The sequence below is a fragment of the Delphinapterus leucas genome, chromosome 6, assembly GCF_059928025.1.
Source record: "Delphinapterus leucas isolate spDelLeu-1000000601 "Yukka" chromosome 6, BTC_Dleu_Yukka2, whole genome shotgun sequence".
Classification (NCBI taxonomy): Eukaryota; Metazoa; Chordata; class Mammalia; order Artiodactyla; family Monodontidae; genus Delphinapterus; species Delphinapterus leucas.
Window position 1 is genome coordinate 101,505,444 of NC_143134.1, and position 21,899 is coordinate 101,527,342.

General features: G+C 37.6%; 1 protein-coding gene across 2 annotated transcripts in view; it reads left to right on the forward strand.

The window, feature by feature from the left end:
* Positions 1-21,899, forward strand: part of PALM2AKAP2 (PALM2 and AKAP2 fusion) — a 615,632-nt gene that overhangs the window by 129,309 nt on the left and 464,424 nt on the right. The window lies entirely within an intron of this gene.

Sequence of the window (21,899 nt, forward strand, 5' to 3'; positions counted from 1 at the left end):
ACTAATTTCTGGCAGAATTCTATCTAATAGCCCCCATTTATTATTTATCGTATGTCAGGGATATAATTGTCATTTCATACTCACAATAAGGGACTTCCCTGGTGGCACAGTGGTTAAGAATCTGCCTGCCAATGCATGGGACATGGGTTCGAGCCCTGGTCTGGGAAGATCCCACATGCCGCGGAGCAACTAAGCCTGTGCACCACAACTATTAAGCCTGCACTCTAGAGCCCGCGAGCCACAACTACTGAGCCCGTGTGCCACAACTACTGAAGCCTGCATGCCTAGAGCCCATGCTCCGCAACAAGAGAAGCCATCGCAATGAGAAGCCTGCGACCGCAAGGAGGAGTAGCCCCTGCTCGCCGCAACTAGAGAAAGCCCGCGTGCGGCAACGAAGACCCAACGCAGACAGAAACAATAAATAAATAGTCACAGTAAGCTTGTGGGTATGTATTACCCACATTCAACAATGCAGTTCACATATCATTGAGAGTTTATGTGCAATAAGCCATGGTGGGCTTTTTGCTGTAAGCGCAGTGGCACACTGGGGAATAGAGGGATGAAACAGATTAACGGTTCCTGCCTGCAGATAGCTTATAATCCAGTAGAGGAGAAAGATATGTATAAGCCTAATCATGAGACAGGGTGAACAAAGGCAGACTAAGGGGTCAGCATGACAAAGAGCACTGGGGCAGATGGAGTCTTTTTTTCTGGAAATGGTGGATTTTTCAGAGGAACTAAAGCTTGAGGAGAGAAGGAAGGGGGGTAGCAGGAGAGAAGGCTGAAAAGGTTGAGATTTAAATTTCAGAGGAAAGTGTCTTAGACTTATTATATACATAGTTCAAAAATACCACTGCTGTCTTCAAACTGCATACCAACGATATGCCTCGTTCTAGTCACTGTACACTTAGATGATGGTGATTTTGGAGGAGCCTCTCAGAACCATAATGAATCTTGTGTTTTTAAGATTAAGTGTAATCAATACTCCTCTCCTTATCCCTGGTGGAATTCTTGTTCAAAGAATACAGGTGACTCCAAATTTATGACAGGAACAGAAGCATCTAACTGCCATATGTGACCAACCTAACATTGCTAATGTGAAGCACTGATTTGCTCTCAGACTCTGGTGAAGCATCATCATAATGGTTCATAGTAATTTTCCCAAATAAAAAATTTAAGAGGATTAATAACACAGTAATTTGATCCAACTTTATTCTCTTGGACTAGTCAAGGCAATTAGGGAGCTGTCATCCATGCCATGCCTCTGTTTATCCTAATGAGAAGCACCCTGATTTATAGTGAAGGCTGACAGTTTAATGTAGCTCGAAACATAATTTGTAAACTCTAATGACCAGTGTGATCAGAATGGTATAAACAGAACCATTTCTCAGAATATGTGCTGTTTTGATGTTTCTGGATCATGTTGCTTTGATCGCTCTAGGAAAAATATTGCTTTGTAAATGGTTCACTAGATAAACAGTTGCATCTTCTACCAAAATATGTTTTTCATATAATCGTCTGTTTAAGTACATCTGTGGCCTTTGAATGTATAGAATAATGGAATATTTGCATAGATGGGGTTTTAAAAGTGTTCTAGTCCAATTACCTTCCTCTATAAATGGAGACTTCCAGACGCAAAGAGAGAGAAAAGATTTGCCTAAGGCCATTTGACTCCATAAGAGTGGACCTTGGATGGGACCCCGGCCAATGCCTTTGCCCCACTCAAGGCTGATCCCACTTGTGGGTAGTTTTTAGGGCACTTGATCTTTTATTTGTTTGGAGTACCTCATGCTGCATGAGAACGTGTTTCTCTGCCAGGTTCCTGGGGACTTCTGACCAAGTACCATTGTGTATTTTGCACTAAATGGAGAAGTTCTGTCATTGGTGAAGTATCATTCCTTCTCCTCTCATTTCTTGACTTTGTTTCTGAACTCCCTTCTTGTAATAGATAGAATGGTGGCCTTCCCAAAAGATACGCCCATGTCCTAACCCCTAGATTCTAAAAATATGACTTTCTTTGGAAAAGGGGTCTTTGCAGATGTAATTAATTTAAGTTTCTCAAGATGAGATTATCCTGGATTTAGGGTGGGCCCCAGATTCATTGTTGAGTGTCCTTAGAAGAGAAAGGCAGAGGGAGGTTTGAGACACAGGGGAGAAATTCATGTCAAGAAATAGGCAGAACTTGGAGTTATGCAGCTACAAGTCAAGGAACAACATGCCAGAGATTGCCGGGAGCCACCAGAAACCAGGAGTGAGGCATGGAACAGGTTTTCCCTCAGAACCTCCAAAAGGAAACAAAGAAGATGCTAATCAATACTAACGGAGTGAAAGGCAAATAAATGTTTACTTCTAAAAAGTGCATAATGGTCCGACTCAGCAGGCTGTCAAGAAATTAGGCACTGCAGAGAAGATAATACAGAGAAGATTGAACTGCTCAAGGAGAGGCAAATTCCATGGTAACCTTTGTGAAGCCAAACATATCTTTCCGTAATCATCGGTTATAAGACTCTAGTTGTTACCATCATCAGACCTCAGTTCTGTCCCTTCTGCAGAATCACGTTCCCATCAGAGGGCTAACGGTGATAAAACTCACAAACAAGTAAGCAGTGCTTGACTTTGGGTCCCTTAATCCTTCTGATCCTCAATTTTTCATCTGTAAGATGAACAAAAATTGTATCTTCCTCTAAGTCTTTTCGAGGTCACAACGTGAGATAGCTGTGATATATGACTTTAAGAGGGCATAACAAATAGCACCTCTTACTTGTTTGAGTTCTGAACAAACTGAGAAATAAGACCAAAGAATCAATAGATGGAAGACCAAAATATAATATCACCTTCATGATACTGGTAAAGGCCAAGGTGGAGTCCATGTTAGTGTGAGACTTCCATGAGACAGCTACATCCCTGCATGGGGCAGACTTAACTTTCCAGTCTCAGGCTAAACCGGACCCTGCCCCGGGGGGAGGGTCTCCGGAGGAGCTCAGTAAGTCACGGGCTCCCTACGGCCTGGCCCACTTCTGAGAGAAAGAGGCAGGGTAATGCATGTCAAATTCCTGCCACCAAATTCACTACTCAACTGAGTGACTCCCAGAGGAGGAGTGAGCAGGAGGTGGACCAAGGCCAGAAGTGTCATGGAAATAGAGCTTCTTCCACATGAATGGAAGCATCTGGAGTATCTTTCTGTTTTGTGAATCCATTAGGGCTGAGCCTGTGCTCAGCCATGGAGTGGCCATCCCTGTGGGAGGGGGATCCCTGGGCATCAGGACAGTCCTATTCTTATCCTTGGAAGACTGTTCTCCCCACCTGCCCACTGCTTGCCAGCACTTCATCCTGCCTTGGCTTGTGTCCAAGATAATATCTTTAATTTAGTTCACAATCTAGAGACATGTATTTTAAAAAATCTGTAGTATTTAGCAAAAGATCTTGAAAGAAATCAGTTACATTACATCTTGGTAATTATGAGGTTAGAAGAATAAATCTTTTTCTTTTCTGCATGCTGACTTAAAAAGGAGATTGAATCTCTCCTTTTCTCTGTCACACATATTCCTCCAAAGGTCCGTCTGATCTCTGCTCTAAATTTATGTCTCTTGATCTCCAGTTGGCTTTAAAACTCTTCGTAATTTTGAAATGGTCTTCAGTTTTTTTTCATCATTACAGCTTAATACTGCATAGTTGGGAAGAACACATCATGTTCACAGCTTGTAATAGATATGTCATTGCCATTGTTCTCATATATAAATTTTGGGTTTTTCTCCCCCAAACTGAGTTCAAAGGTAAAATTAAGTAGGGTACATGGAGACCCGGGATTAAATGTTCTAAATAGCTAAGTACACATTGGCTTAACAAATATAACTTACAAATGTGTAAATACTCTATTCCTTCTTGGGCACCCAACGCACATAGGACCTGCTTACAAGGTTATGATCATGTCCTATACAATTGTGAGATAAAACAAGATCTTAGTTTAAAAAATTTTTTTTTAAAGATTTATTATTTATTTATTTTTGGCTGCGTTGGGTCTTAGTTGTGGCATGCGGGATCTTCATTGAGGCATGCGGGATCTTTCATTGTGGTGCGTGGGCTTCTCTCTAGTTGTGGCCTGCAGGTTTTCTCTCTCCACTTGTGGTGCTCAGGCTCCAGGGCGCGTGGGCTCTGTAGCTTGTGGCATGCGGGCGAGATCTCTAGTTGAAGCGCGCAAGCTCAGTAGTTGTGGTGCACGGGCTTAGTTGCCCCGCAGTATGTGGGATCTTCGTTCCCTGACCAGGGATCGAACCTGCATCCCCTGCATTGTAAGGCAGATTCTTTACCACTGGACCACCAGGGAAGTCCCTAAAAACTTCAATAAAAAAATTTTATCAGAAAATGTTTTTTAATTGAAGTATAGTTGATTTACAATGTTGTCTTAGTTTCACATGTACAGCAAAGTGATTCAGTTATATGTACATATATATACATATATATATTCTTTTTCAGATTCTTTTCCCTTATAGGTTATTACAAAATATTGAGTATAGTTCTCTGTGCTATATAGTAACAAGAGCTTAGTTTTATGTGTTATATGTTCTGCAACAGCTGTTCTGCCTGCCTGAGATATTTCTCCCAACTTCAGCATGAGAACACTGGCCACTTCTCAGAATGAAGAATGAATGTGTATATTTCAGAACAAAAGCTATAAAAATGGCTTTTAAGTGCCCTCAGGAGGGGCCTGGAAAAATCTTGAAAGGGGGAAAGTTGAAGGGGTAGTTGGAAGAATTTGCTGTTGGCATTAAATCAGAAGAGGTTCAAATATAACCACAATATAAAATATATAAATGTTCTCCTCTAAAGCACTTAGATCTCTGAGATGCATGAATGTTGTATTACTTTGAGTCAGATTTTAAACACGCACACACACACACACACACACACATACACACACAGAGCTTCATATGTTCTGTAGCTAACTATAAACTGTCAGGGTAAATCTTGGATTACTGAGAGAAAACGTGATTGAATCAGTATCTGGTTTAAGAGTGGAGTAGAAAAATTCCTTCTCCTTTGATTTTCTTTCCTCCTTGAGTAAATTAACTCTATTTATTTATAACATAGACCCATGGATCCTGGGAGAGGGAAAAAAACTTACTTAGGAAGTGGTATCATCTACCAAATTTAGGAGTTTTCTCCCTAACATTCCAAATTCTGGTCTTCCTACTTTCATTTGAAGAGGCCTAAGAATGCAGAGTTCTGAAATCATAAGACAGCCATGCTCTTTGCAGACAGTGGTAGCCACTAGAAGCCTCTTGTATCTGAGTTGACCTTCCTCTCCCTGTAATATTCATCCTTTGCTTTTCATTCAGTCTTTTGGAACTATAGGAAATAAATTAAGTTCCCTGCCCCTCTCTCGTAACACTCTTTAAGATGTTGGAAGAAACCTCTCATATTGCAATAAGTCTTTTTTTCTAATTTATATGCAAGTTTTGCACAGCTGAAGAAATGGCATTTCCAGGGCAGAACTGATATCTTAACAATACTGAGTCTTCTAATCCTTAAAGATGGTATATAGCTCTCCATTTATCTCGGTATTCTTTAACTTCTCTCAGCAAGATTTTTTTTACTTTTTCAGTGTGCAGGTTTTACATATATTTATCTGTATGTATTCCATAGATTTTTAAAATTGAGATTGTAATTTACATAAAATTTACCTCTTTAAAGTGTATCATTCATTGGCTTTTAGTATATTCATGAAGTTGTGCAAAAATCACCATTTCATAGTTTTTAAATGGTACTGTTTCCATTTCCAGTTGTTTACATACAGTATATATATAGTTGCTACTATGTTTATGGATATACAATTTACTTTTGTATTTTGACTTTGTGTTTGAGAGCTTGCTAAATTCATTTTTAGTTCTAATAGGGTTTTTGATTCTTTTTTCAGATCCTATAGTTTTCTCTACATAAACATTCATGGCATCTTTGAAAAAGACAGTTTTAATTATTCTTTTCCTATCTCTATTTTTTTCCTCTTTATTTTGCATCATTACTAAACTTCCAGTAAACTGTTGAATAACAGTGGTGAGAGCAGATATCCTTGCTTTGTTCCTGATCTTAGGAGAAAGTATTCAGTTTTTCACCATTAGGTATGCTATAGCTACAGGTTTTTGATAGATGCCCTTTATTAAGTTGTAGAGTGTCCTTCAACTTTCAATTCTAAACATATTTAGAATTAGTTTAATGAATGGGTATCAAATTTTGTCAAATGATTTTTCTGCGTCTATTGGGATTATCATATGGTTTTCTTTTTAGAATGTGTTAATATGATGAATTACATTAATTAACTATTTTTAAAATGTTAAACCTTGCCTTTCTCTCCATTTGAGTCCAATGGGATGAACCCCATCTGATCATGATGTATTACCCTTCTTCTGTATTAGTTGATTTGATTTGCTAAACATTTTAAAAGGATTTTCTCATCAAGGCTATTGGACTGTAGTTTCCTTTTTAAAACAATGTTTTAGGATAGTTTTGTTAACGAGTAATGCTGGCCTCATAAAATGTGCTTGAAAGTGTTCCCGCTTTTTCTATTTTCTGGAAGATTTATGTAGAATTGGCTTTATATTCCCTTAAATGTTTAGTAGAATTTACCAAGAGAAGCCATCTGGGCCTGGTATTTTCTTTGTGGAAATGTTTTCAATTATGAATTCAAATTATTTAATAGCTATAGGGCTATACAGGTTAGTTATTTTTTTCTTGCGTGAACTTTATTTTTTTCTTGAGTGAACTTTGATGTTTTGTGTTTTTCAGATAATTTGCCCATTTCACCTAAGTTGTCAAATTTATTGCTATAAAGTTTTCTAAATATTCTCTTATTATTTTAATGTCTGTAGGATCTCTGAGAAATTTCCTGCTTTTCATTACTAATATTGGTAATTTGTGTCTACTCTTTCTTTCTCGTCAGTCCTAGGAAGTGTTTTATCAATTTTACTGACTTTTTCAAAAAACTATCATCGATTTGCTTTATTGTTTTCCTATTTTTTATTTCACTGATTTCTGATTTTATCTTTGTTTCCTCTCTTTGTCCACTTTAGGTTTAATCTTTTTCTAGTCCCTTAATGTGGAAGCATAGAACATTGATTTTGAACTTATCTTCTGTAATTTTGTGCTATAAATTCCTTTTAACCACTGCTTTAGTAAATGCTCACTAATTTTGAGTGTCTTCATTTTCATTCAGTTTTAAATATTTTAAAATTTCCTTTGTGATTACGTTTTTGACTCATGGGTTATTTAGAAACATAGCTTAATTTCTAAGTATTTGGGGATTTTTAAAGATATTCTTCTAATAATGACTTCTAATTTAATTTCATTATGGTAAAATTTCAGTCTTAATAAATTTATTAAGACATGTTTTATGGACCAGAATATAGTATCTTTAGTGAATGTTTCATGTGCATTTGAAAAGAATGTGTATCTTAAATTAGTTCAGTTTTATTATAACAAAACACCACGGAGTGGGAGGCTTATAAACAAGAGAAATTTATTTCTAACAATTCTGTGGACTGGAAGTCCAAGATCAGGGTGCAGGCATGGTTGGATTCTGGTAAAGGTCCTCTTCCAGGTTGCATGCATCTGACTTCTTGCTGTGTCCTCACATTGTAGAAGGGACAAGGGAGCTTTCTCAGGCCCCTTTTTTAAGGTCACTGATTCCATTCATGAGGACTCTACTCTCATGACCTAATCACGTCTCAGGGACCCACCTCCTAATACCATCACTTTGGTGGTTAGGATTTCAACATAGGAATTTGTGGGAAACACAAACATTCAGTGTATACCAGCCACTATTGGATAGTATGTTCTATAAATGTCATTTAAGTCAAGGTGATTGGTAGTATATTCAGGTATTCTATATCCTTACTGCTCTTATTTAGTTATTCTATCAACTTTTGAGAGGGGAGCATTGAAATCACCAATGTAATTGTGGATTTGTCTGTTTCTCCTTTTATTTCTGTAAGTTTTGGGTTCCTGTATTTTGAAGCTCTATTATTTGCTGTAAACATTTAGTATTATGTTCTTTTGTTGAATTCACCCGTTTTTCCTTGTAAAATGTTCCTTTTTCTCCCTGATAATAGTCCTTGTTGTAAAGTTTACTTTGTCTGATATTAATATAGCCATTCCAGTTTTCTTTAGATTAGTGTTTTCGGATTACATCTTTTCCATTATTTTACTTTTAACCTCTGTTTTTATATTTAAACTAGTTTTTTTTTTTTTTTTGGTTAAACAGCACAAAATTGGTTCTTACTTTTTTCTTTCTTTTTAAATAATGAGACAATCTCTGCCTTTTAATTGAGGTATTTAGATTGCTAGTGTTTAATGTAATTATCAGTATGGTTTGGTGTAAAACTACTATCTTGATGCTTGTTTTCTATTTGATCCATATGTTTTTCTTTCTTTTTCCTCTTTTCTCACCTTCTTTTGGATTAACTGATATTTTTATTAATCTGTTTCATCCTCTGTGTTGGCTATACATTTTGCTTTAATTTTTGTGTGGGGGGGTTACTCTACTATTTGCAACATATATTTTTAACTTATTACATTCTACTTTCAAATAATATTATACCAGTTCACAAATAATGTAACACTTTAGAACACCATTTCGTCCTCCCAATCTTTACACTATTGTTGTCTTTCATTTTCTCCTATATATGATATAAACTCCATAATACAGTGTTATTATTTTTTCTAAACAGTCAATTATTTTTAAAGAGATTATTAAAATGAGAAAAAATTTTATATTTATCCACGTTTCCCATTCTGTTATTTTTTATTGCTGTCTATTGATTCAAATATCCATCTAATATTTTTTCTTTCCACCTTAAGAACTTCCTATAGTATTTCTTGTAGAGCAGATCTGCTGACAATGAATTCACTTTGATTTTGTTTGTCTGAAAAGTATTTCATCTTCATTTTTGAAAGATATGTCCATCTAAAGAATTCTGGATGGACCGTTTTTTTTATTTCAGTACTTTAAAGATTGAATTTCATTATCTTCTTCTTTCATAGCTTCTGATGAAACGTCAGTCATATCTTTGATCCTCTGTATATAATATGTCTTCTTTCTATGGCTGCTTTTAAGATTTTTCTCTTAAAAATCTTACTAGGTTTTAGCAACTTGATTATGATGTGCCCTGGTCTGTTTTTATTTTTTTAATGTTTATTCTGCTTTTGGTTCATTGAGCTTTGTGAATCTGTAGGATTAGAATTTTCATCCAATTGGACAAAATTTGGTCTTTATTTTTAAAATGAATTTTCTTCCCATATTCTCCTTCTTTTTTAGGATTTCCAATTACATGTGTGTTATTTTACATATTGATGAGGGCCTATTAATTTTTTTCCCAGCCTTTTTCTTTCTGTGTTTTATTTTGGATAGTTTTTATTGCTATATGTTCAAGTTCACTATTCTTTTTTTTTTCAATCCTAGAGTGTCTACTCTAATCTTCAACCTATACAGTGAATTTTCTCATTTTAACCATTGAATTTTTTATCTCTAGAAATTCTATTTGGGCCTTTTTAATATTATCCATTTTTTCTCTTCATCATGGTTAAATTTTTCTCTACTTTCTTGAAAAATATGAAACATTTATAATAGCTGTATTAACTTTCTTGTCTGCTAAGAGCATAATCTCTGAAATTTCTATATTGTGTCTCTTGGTTGATTTTTCTCCTGGTTATGGATTACATATTCCTGCATTTTAGTGTACCTAGTAATTTTTTTTAAATAAGCTGATCTTTATTGTATTTTTAAAACATTTTATATATATATATATTTATTTATAATTTATTTGTTATTTATTTTATTTTTGGCTGTGTTGGGTCTTCATTGCAGTGCACGGGCTTCTCATTGCGGTGACTTCTCTTGTTGCGGAGCACGGGCTCTAGAGCACAGACTCAGTAGTTGTAGCTCGCAGGCTCTAGAGCACAGGCTTCAGTAGTTGTGGGACATGGGCTCAGCAGTTGTGGCTCGCAGGCTCTAGAGCACAGGCTCAGTAGTTGTGGTGCACGGGCTTAGTTGCTCCGCGGCATGTGGGATCATCCTGGACCAGGGAACGAACCTGTGTCCCCTGCATCGGCAGGCGGATTCTTAACCACTGCGCCACCAGGGAAGCCCTGTACCTAGTAATTTTTGATTGGATGCCAGGCATCACAAATTTTTGTTGTTGGTTCCTGGATTTTGTTGTATGCCTTTAAATAGTATTGACAGTTAAGTCACATGAAATAAGTTGGTATTCTCTCCCAAGCCTCATTCTGAGGCTTGATTTGAAGAGTTTTAATGGTGTATCTAGGGCAACATCTTGTCTAGAGCTGATTTGGCCCCACAGCTAAGACTACCCTTTCTGAGTCTTCTACCCAAAGGCCCACATATTACAAGACCTTTCTGCTCTGTCCTGTGGGACCAAACTATTCAGTGGTCTTGTGTGTTCTCCAGGAATTATTCTTCCTATTCCTTTCTGGTGGTTCTTTTCTTGGCTTAGGGTTGTTTTCTGTTAGGAAAGCCAGATCTGCACTCAGCCAGAGAGTCAGGGTGACCCCTCTGCAGATCTTTGGTGCTCACTGTCTGTGCAGCTCCCTTCTCTATGGTACCCTACTCAGCAAACTCTGCGGACCTTCTGGATCTCCTAACCCCTCCACTCAGTGAGACCTCCAGGCTCTGTGTGGGTTCTGCCTCCAGTCAGTTAGCTGGTGCAGCAATAGGACTTACCTTCTTTGTTATCCTTCCCTAAGAGAATACAGTCCCATACTGCCTGTTGTCCAATGTGTGAAAACTTGTTTCATATATATTGTCTGATACTCTAGTTGTTTAAGGAAGAAGGGCAAATCTGGTCTCTGTCATTCCGTCTTGGAGGGAAGCAAAATCACTCTTTGATTTTTAAACTTTAATAATTTTGTCATCACATCAAACTTTCTTCCTCTTCTTTACCCCCAATTCAGCTTGGCTGCTGTCCCCCTCATCCTATGAAGGTGTGCTGTTTTTCTGAGTAACTCCACCCTCATTTTTATTAACCTAAAATTCACAGGTTCAATTTTAGCCACACATACTTGTCTCACGAGTAATTTTTACTTCTCAAGACAAGAAATATATCTATAACTTCTCAACTATCATTAAACTTTTTTTTCCTGAATATTCTCTTCCTTTTTCTCGGCACCGTTCCTGTTTTTATCCAGGAGCAAGTAGATTGGACTTCTTAATGCTCCTGAAATTAAACCTATAAAGTTCTTTGAATTACAACCAAATACAAAGACCTATTTTGCAGTAGCTAGCCTCATTTTGAAACCTGAAATATCATGGTGACTGTGGCGAGTAACTAGTCATTTCAACCCAAATTAATTTGTTTTCCTTCATTATCATTACCTTACTCCCTCTAAGTCTTTGATCCTCATAGTTTCATTGCAGTCAAGGTAGAATTGGATCCAACTCTTGGATATATTTGTGCTGTATTTTCTCCTTGTTACTCAGCTCATAAAGATAGATCCCCTCTTTGTAAACCAGTTTTTCTGTGAACTTTAACCCTCAGGCAGGGATAAAGTAATATGTGAAACAGTACAAGGAAGAGTTTTTACTTACAGAGAATGGTATAAACAATGTGCCAAATTTTTTTAAATTGGGAGACTGAGCCAGTATTTCTAGAGACATGTATCATTGAAATATTCTCCATTTCTAAGACAAATGTTTTAAAAATAAAATAGGAAAAAATGCCCAGTGGAACATACTATTGGCTGGTTTTTGTTAACACTAATAAAATAAGGTATATTGTAGTCTTTTAAAAGTGCATTATATTAGGTCCAAATGAGTCAAAAAAATTTTTAAGTTATTGAACGAAGAAACAGATAGACATTAAGTGCCAAATGGACCCTCAGTTTATGTCAAAATGTAACTAAGGACTGTATAATTCTGTACTGAAGGTCAGTAATCTTTGTATAGTTCTTTAACCCTTTTATATAATTTAGGTACTATTTGGTATAGGCTTATTTCTCCTTTAGCATGTATAATTCTTAATGACGTGGTATGTAGGACATCATCCCTCTTTCATGAATGAGGAAACTGAGGCTTATGTGACTTGGCCAGAATCCCTTGCCTGGTATCATACACTGCTTTGATAAACACTAATAGTGTCCTTTGATGAAACATGGAGAAAATATATATCCTGATTCTGTTTACTTCTCCCAGTCTCTACAGCTACTACACTAGTTCACCGAAACTCCCGTCTGCATAACTAACGTCCTTCCTTCCACTCTTGCCCATCTATAATACATTTCTACACAGCAGCTAGAGTGATTTTTTAAGAAAAATATAGGTAAGAGCACGACATTATCCTTAAAATGATCCCATGACTTTCCATTGTACACATAAAATCCCAGTTCCTTACCATAGTGTATATGTTTTGATGCTTTGGGCTGCAAGTAAATAAAAAGTTGACTAACATAGCTTTAAGTGATAAGAAGATGCATTGTGTCACAAATCTGGAAGTCCACAGGTAGGTCAGGCTTGGTACAAATAACAGCCAAAGATGTCTTCTAAGATCCAGGTTCTTTTTGTCTCTGGGCTCTGCCTTCCTCAGGGTTTGTCTTATTTGAAAACCAATTTACTTCCTTACCAGGAGATGGCTGCCAACCACCAGGCTACATGCTTCTGTCCTCAGTAAGACATGTGAGCATCTGGGACTAATGGCTGACACCAGGGGAATGCCATGTGTAAACGCTGAGATTAGGATGCTTGCTGGAGCTAGAGCTGGAGCTGGTGTAGACACCTGAAGTTCTTTCAGAATGGAGGAAGGAGGGTTGGATGTTGGGTAAGAAACTAACAGTATGCACTACACTTGACCTATAAGGGCCTTTGTGATCTGGCCCCACCTGTGTCTCTGACCCCAGTATATAACATTCCATCCTTCTCTCCTTCACTAACTCCAGCTGCAGTGGCCTTTCTGTCCTCAGATACCCACTCTTTCTCATGACTTAGGCCCTTTGCACATGCCATGTCCTCTGCCTGGATATTCTGTCCTGAGATATTTGACACCTTCATAATACTCAAGCTGCAATTCAAATATCACTTCTTCAAAGAGTCTTCCTTCACCTTGTAATCTAAAATATCTCCCTTCCCATCCATTTCCCTCCTCATTCTACTCTTTATCACAACAACTTGTTTTATTTGTTCCATAACACTTGCCACTCTGTGGTATTTTACTGTAGATGTATTTGTTTACCTTGCTTATTTTCGATTCCCTCTTTCTCCCCAATCCCTACCCCACAACTGGAATGTATGTTCTATGAGAGCAGGAGTTTGACCGTCTTGTTCTGAGTATTCCCGGCTCCTAACACCTAGTCAGTATTCAAGTATTGGTTGCATGAATGATTAAATAAACAAATAAATGAATTTATATAACTTTCCTCAAAACACTAAGAGAATTTATATGGCTAGAAGTTATGTACAGGCTAGACCATGGTGCTCAGATGAATACTTTAAAATTTCTCCTCTTTGGTTAGAATTAAAAAATGTGAAAATTTGTCATGTACATATTTCTCTGATGAAAAAAATCAGCCTCTAAGAAAAATAATTTTTATGTATCATACACAGTTGCTTCTTAAATTACTTCCAAATGATTTTCTTATGTGTCATACACAATTACTCTTTAATTCAGAATTCAAGAAAATGCCAATACACCTCATTTATAGAAATTTATTTATAGCATTAGAAAGGAGAAACAGAGATGACAACAAGCTAGAGAATATAATGGAAAAAAATCCCATTTGCAACAGCAACATGAAATGTAAAATATTTAGTAATAAGCTTAACAAAAATGTTTACGATATATATGAGGAACTCTTCAAAACATGATTAAGGGATGCAAAATTAAATTGAATAAATGCCTGTTTTGGAAGGAATACTCAATATTATCAGATACCCATTCTCCCTAAATTAATCTATAAATTTAAAGTAATGCCAAAAGAAGCACTAAAGGTTCCTCAAGTATAAAAGGAAAAATAAATCTGCCAGAGTGGAGAGGATTCTAAAAGAAGAAGACCAATAATCAGTGACTCATTCACCATATATTAAAATATAAAACACTCTTAATTTAAACTGTCTATTACTGGGGCAAACTTAGAAAATGAAGACATCAGTGAAAAAGGAGAGTCTAGAAATACACCCAAACAAATAAACTTACTCTATCGTAAAGGCACCATTTCATTTTAGTGAAGAAATAATTAATTAATTAACGCATGGTGTTAGGACAAATGTGAAGCCATCTGGAAAAAAAATTTTTTTAAGTTGGATCCTTACTTTACTCCTTAATGTCGTCATAAATTCCAGCTGGATCAAAAGTTTAAATGTAAAAAATAAAACCATAAATGTCAATTTAAAAAATCACTAAAGAATTTTTTTTTATCATCCTGGAGCCTTTGGAAATGTGACACAAAATTGAGATGCTATTAAAAAGAATGATACATTAATTATTAAGGTATTTTTCATTTTCTTATAAAATACCATAAGCAAAGTCAAAAGTCAACTATGGGGCTTCCCTGGTGGCGCAGTGGTTGAGAGTCCGCCTGCCAATGCAGGGGACATGGGTTCGTGCCCCGGCCCGGGAAGATCTCACATGCCGCGGAGCGGCTGGACCCGTGAGCCATGGCCCCTGAGCCTGCGCGTCCGGAGCCTGTGCTCCGCAACGGGAGAGGCCACAACAGTGAGAGGCCCGCGTACTGCCAAAAAAAAAAAAAAGTCAACTATGTATATAGGGTTTTTCCACTATAAAAGGGCTAATGCCATTAATATAAAGAGCACTCAGGAATCAGTAAAAAAAAAAAAAAAAAAGACCAATAGCCAAATAGAAAAATGGGCACAGAGCATAAATAGGCAGTTCACAGAAAAGTAAATAAAAATAGCTTTGAAACATACTAAAAGATATTCAAAACTTCTCATAGCAAGAAAAATGTGAATTAAAATTGCAACAAGATGCCATTTTCTATCTGTCAGATTGACAAAGACTAAAATATTTAGTAACATATTTTCAGCAAGGGTGGGAGAAGACAGAAACTCTCATGTTTTGGGTAGGAGGGTGAATTGGAGAGCAATTCGGCAATATCTATCGAAATTTTAAATATTTATAGCTTTTGATTCACTTATTCCACTTCTAGGCATTGATCACTTCAGTGGCACCGGCACATATACAAAGCCTTGTGTCTATGAGAGTATCAGCATTGCTTGTACTTGCAAAATTGGAAAGGACCTAATGTCCATTGCGGTGCTCCAGCTAGATCACCTTTTCTGAGCTACAGTATCCATCTCCAGCTGCTCTTAATGGCTTACAGCTGCACCCTTCTCCAGAGATTTATCCTCGACTGACCAGGACCCTTCTTACCTGGAAATGCCTGAAAGGCTACCCCTTGATGGAACCCAAAGCCAACGTCTGACAAATATTGTGGGACAGAATCTCAACACTCTTTCCTGGTGCCACGCACACTCCAGGGCTCCCCATGGGATCAGGCTGAGGTTAGAAGTGACTAAAATCACACCTTAGCTTCTTCCCCAGCCCTGTCTTTTCTCCCTGGCTTCTGTATAGGTTTCTTTTGAAAGCACTTCTCAGGAAATCACTTGCACAAATCCCCATCTTGGGCTTTGCTTCTAGAGAATCCAGTCTAAGAAATTTATTCACAGGGACTAATTAATTAAATTACAGTATTCTGCATAATGGTGTACTACCTAGATATGAAGAAGAGAAAAGCAAAAGCTCTCTGAATACTGATATGGAATGATCTCCAAAACAGAGTGCAAAAAGCAAGTTGCAAATAACTATGTGTAATGCACTACCATTTATGTTAACATAGGCAATTGACAAATATGTTTGAATATGCATAGAATATCTCTGCAAGTACAGCCAAGAAATGATAATAGCCTTTGCTTAATGCCAAGGGGAGCCAAATTGGGGTATGTGAGATGGGAGGGTAGAAGACAGAGTTTGCTATATATTGAGTTGGCCAAAAAGTTTATTCGGGTTTTTCTGTAAGATGTTACTATATACGCTTTTCTACCTTTTAAATATTCCTCCATGGAAATGTATGGCCTATTAAATTATATCAACAGTGTTAAAGCAAAAACCATTAGTGTTATGAAATAACTTAGGTTTAGGAGAATGTTACTTCTCAGAAGTCTTTTCTCTTGCCCTCAGGAATAGATTACATTTCTTAAAATTAGCATGTTAGTACTCTAAATGCAAACATGTGTTTTTTAAGTCTCTGGAGAATGCTTAAAAATTATCTAATTTTCTGTATCTTAAGAATTCTCTCTGCAATTTTGTTAATTGACTTAGTAAATACTTCTTATCAGTAATGCCATGGTAAATTCCAACTGGCCCTTTCCAAGTTATCAAATTGCCGAGTATCTTCATACAAATGAATGTGCTTTTTCTGAACTTGAACTTAATGACCATTCATTTTACTGCATTAATTATGACGGATTTCCTGCCTCCTTCATGCCTATGACCACATAGACACACCATGATTAGTTATGTTTGGCCTTTGGCTACAAATTATACACACATGTTTGCTGTGAATTGTACATTAAAGATCAGACATGCTGGACTTAGGGCTTAAACACAGAAAGTGATGACAATGCATAGTCCTGAAACTTGATACCACACATCATCTCTGCCTCATAAAACAGAGGTCATGACTATGTAAAAAAAACCTTTTTGCAGCTAAAACATAATAGAAGGTATCTCATGCCTCTCCCTGTCCAGCCCGGAGACCAGGAGGTATAACAGCCCCAAAGTTGGCTTTTATCCTTCAACTGCATGGGTGCTGCTTTTGAAGGCAGGCAAGTGCTCTTTCAAAAAGTGCCTCTACCAGCTCCCCGCCCCACTTCTCACTCCTGCCACATTTGTAATATCCACTCACAAAACACAGGGCTGGAAGACTGGTGTGAATGCGTCTTGTCTGGGTGGCCTGTGTTCTTCCATTCATTCAATAAGCACTTAATGAATCCTTCTAGTACCTAGCTCCATGGAGTTTAGATTTACTCTGAGGCAAGACAGTAAGCAAATGAGAGTCGGACAGTAAGCAAATGTCCTTTTCATGTACAAAAAGGAAAGGGAGAAACAATGTGTATGTGTGTGTGTGTGTAAAATGTAACAGTATATGTATATATTATATATGCCTATGTTTATGTTATTGGACTACACAAAATTTTTAAACTGTTCACTAGAAATAGCACAAGAAAAATGAAAGGCTAAAGATGACAGCTTGATTATAGCACGTATGACATGAAAAACTGGATTGCTCTTAAAAATTAATAACAGAAAGAAATAGCTCAATAGAAAAATGGACGAAAAACATAAACAATTCTTAAAAGAATGAGCACATTAAATCAGCGATGAGATACCATTTGTGTCCATTAAACTAGCAAAATGTTTTAACTCTAGGACCTCATGAGGCAAGAATGAGGTTGAAAGACTCACACATACAGCAGTTAGTGGTGTAAATTGTCTGGTGGGCAATTAGACTGTGTAAACCAAAAGCCTGAAACCAGTTTATGATATTTGACTCTTCAGAATTCTATCTTGAGGAAGTAATCAGAGATGTAAATAAAGATTCTTGTACAAGGATGTTTATTGTAACACTATTTTATTTTATTATTTAAAAAAAAATAATATTGGAAGGACTTCTTTACTTTTTAATTTTTTATAAATTTATTTTATTTATTTAATTTTGGCTGCGTTGGGTCTTCGTTGCTGTGCACGGGTTTTCTCTAGTTGCGGCGAGCGGGGGCTACTCTTCCTTGCAGTGTGCGGGCTTCTCACTGCGGTGGCTTCTATTGTTGCGGAGCACAGCTCTAGGTGTGCGGGCTTCAGTAGTTGTGGCACGTGGGCTCAGTTGTTGTGGCTCGCGGGCTCTAGAGTGCAGGCTCAGTAGTTGTGGTGCACTGGCTTAGCTGCTCTGCGACCTGCTGTGTCCCCTGCATTGGCAGGCGGATTCTTAACCACTGTGCCACCAGGGAAGTCCATGTAACACTATTTATAATTGTGAAAAATAGCAAACATCCTATTCCAAAATTATATGTTTAAATCTACTAAAGAAATTATAGGATGGAATATTATTCTACCATTAAAATTCATATTTTCAAAGAATAAGCATGTGAGAAAATAAGGTATATTATTAAATGAAGAAAGCAGGTAAGAACAAAAGCGAGTTAGTGATATGCACATAGACAGAAGGGAAAACAATGAGTGGTTACTTCTAGTTGATGGAATAAGGAATGATTTTTATTTCCACTTTGATTTTTCTTTGTATTTTCCCATCTCAACTGTGAACAAGCATTATTTTGCTAATACATTCAAAGCTTGTATCAAAAGGTAAGGAAGAGATGTAAATACCACCCACTTCATTCTTCACCCAATCTAGATATTTACAGATGAATGTGTTTTAAATGGTTGTTTGTTCAAACCCTTTAAAGATTCCTGATGTCCTTCTGAATACAGCTGTCTCACAACCTCTCAAAATTCCTCTAGGATGTAATTTGTTGTTCACAATTCACACCTCCAGTGTCTCATTGGAAAGTCTGGGCTGTTTCTAAGCAGTTACTTGAAAAGTTCTCATCCTCCTTAAATGCGTATTTGAAAGTTGTTGCTGGATGTCTCTATCACACGGGGAATTCATTAAAGGTGGAGGGGAAAGAAAGCCCAGGAAGGCGGATGCATTATTTCCTATTTCCTTTTTGTTCACCTCGGCCATCTTATGTTTTCAGTCTGTGCAGTTGAACACCAGATAAAATTATCCTTTCACTGGAAAATCAAAACATGAGCATGGTTGGCAAAAATACAGTAAGTCAGTAATATGACTGGAATTGTAACAGGGACAAAGTATGGGAAATCACATATGGTAGACATGGACATTTAGGCCGAAATGCAGCTTTTTATAGCTGGGAAAGAGCAAACACTTAAAAGAAGATTTTGCATTCAGTATTAAATTTTATGGGATTATATAAGATTGGGATATAAACATTATAGTTGGAGACAACAGAACAATCTACAACATTTTATGGCTATAAAATAAATCCTTGAGCAGGATAATAGAACTTAAAAAAACCATTTCTTAAAATCATTTCTCATTTGGTTGAATTTAGAAATTCAGATGTACATACATTTTTAAAGCAGTGTTGTGGGTATTCAGGTCAGTATTCCCAGTGAAAATTATTCAGCATTATATAACTCATCACAAAAATGTTTTTCAGGCTTCATTTGGCAGGAATAGTTTCAGGAACAGGTGTGTGTTTGTGTTGTGACTAAAAAGAAGGATTTTACTTATTACCTAAGTTTTCGATAAATGAGATCATAGAGCGGTCTCATTCATTCAAAACATTTTTATTGCATACCCAGTATGTTTCAGGCAATATGTTGTTGTTGTTGTTTTTTAATGAAAGGCTTTTTTTTTTTTTTAAAGATTTTTTGATGTGGACCAATTTTAAAGTCTTTATTGAATTTGTTACAACATTGCTTCTGTTTTATGTTTTGGTTTTTTGGCCCCAAAGCATGTAGGATCTCAGCTCCCTGACCGGGGATCGAACCTGCACCCCCTGCATTGGAAGGTGAAGTCTTAACCACTGGACTTCCAGGGAAATCCCCAGGCAATATGTTTTTCTGATAATTCCATTATGTCCTGAAAATGTTTTCAAATGGTATTTTGTAATGGCAAAATTTTGGGAAAAGTTCATAGGTTTGTACTTTTTTCATAATAGCATCTTTGTTCTGTATCAAAAAAGATAGGAATTGGGCAAATTCTCTTTTGACTTTGATGGCTAATGAATCCCTGGAAATAATTTGCTTATTTATTCAAATAAGAAATAAAACATTATGTAAAAGACAGGAGGGTGGTGTGTGTTAGTGAGAAAGACTATGCAGTATGGTTGTATTTCATGGAATAGAAACCTTAGATTTATAAATTGAATATTCATAAGTGATTCAGGGTGATAGACAATGAAGATCTTTCATAGCAGTTTAAGAGGTAAAAAAAGCATTCTTTACCTGGACAGTAACTTGAAAATACTTTAGTTAATCTTTGGAGGATGTTAATTTGACTACACAACCCTTGGAAACCAGAAAAGTCATATTCTTTTATTTCCTAAAATTTTATTCATCTTCTCTGAGCCTCTACACCAATGTCTAGGGAAATTCTATCTCAGTGTGTTTTGTGGGCACTCTCCACTCCCCCTGACTAAGGGTCATCTAAAAGTTCAGGGGTCTTAAGTGGTCCAGACCATTGGGAAAGGATGTGCTCATCTTTGGTCCATGCTGACCGCTTCTGAAAATCCTCTTGGGCAGCCTTTGTGTCTTGGACCTCACCCTGGGAGCCTTCCAGCCTTGGGACAGTGGTGAGCGGACATCTCTGAAAGAACACATAGAGGGCTTCCTGGCTCTGAGAGACTGAGATGGAGCTTAGGGCAGAAAAAGCAAGGGCCCGGGGGCTGAAAGGAAGAACAGAAGATGTCCTCCTTAGGGAGAGAGTCACCACTTAGACAGGAGGGCTGGTGCTCATATGTGGCAGGTTCTAGACCATGGCTGCAAAGTCCTTGGATTCATTTCCAAGTTTCTCAGCTTTTTAGCCTGTAAAGCCATAGCTAAACCAGCCGCTGGCTCTGAATGACCTCCCTATGCACAATGTGTAAGTGATTGAAATCAGATGCGCCATGGCTGTGAACTCACTCATATAAATGTGTAAATTGTTGACATGGTTCACTCAAATCGGGAAAGGTAGCAAATGTAGTCCTTGGTACCTCATTGCAGGGAGAGAAATTTGCAGAGAGAGGATACTTCAGAATGGGAACTCTGATAGGAAATGTCTATGCCTTCACAGATTTTCAATGCATGGACGCACCATAAGTCATCTTTAGGGAGGCCACCAAGGCCATAGGGAGCTTAGTGGGGGATCCAGTAGGTGGCCTCTGGTCACTGTTTCAGGGCTGCCCTTTCTGTCATCTCAAGTGTCTCACCCATTGGTCTCCTTTCACATCTGTAACAATCTCCACCTACTTTCCCCATTCCTGCCCTTCTGCCCCAAAGGATCTGAGACAACACATAGCCATAAAGACCTGGCCCCCTGTGAGCTGCCATTCACTTCAACTTGGCTCTCACCGGTGCTTGACAAGTCTTCTCTCCATTTCTCCTTGGTAGGTCTCCAGAAGGGCTGTTTTATTTTTTTAATTTTTTATAAATTTATTTTATTTTTGTCTGTGTTGGGTCTTTGTTGCTGCACGCGGGCTTTCTCTAGTTGTGGCGAGTGTGGGCTGCTCTTCGTTGTGGTGCGTGGGCTTCCCATTGCAGTGGCTTCTCTTGTTGCAGAGCACAGGCTCTAGGTGTACGGGCTTCAGTAGTTGCAGCTCGCAGGCTCTAGAGCACAGGCTCAGTAGTTGGTGGCGCATGGGCTTAGTTGCTCTGTGGCATGTGGGATCTTCCCGGACCAGGGCTCGTACCTGTGTCCCCTGCATTGGCAGGCGGATTCTTAACCACTGCGCCACCAGGGAAGCCCCAAAAGGGCTGTTTTAAACTATTTTTTTCTCCTTAGTCCCCACAGTCCTACCTGCTGAGAGTTAAGATGGTAAAATATGGGAAATTGTGGATGTGGGCATCAATAGCTTGGCACTCACCAGCCATAGGACCTTCGCCAAGTTTCTTAGCTGCATCTGGAAAACAAAGATGATAATAAATAGAACTTAACCTCTGAGCATTTGTGAGTCTAAAAAGAGAATATTTGGAAAGCTCTTAGTGCATGAGGACTGGACTCCGTGAAAGTCATCTGAGATTGTGGGTAACCTCCCTTCAAATGAGTGAACAACCTCATTCCTCCTTTCCTTGGAAAATGAAGCGCCCTCTGCATATTCTCCTTCA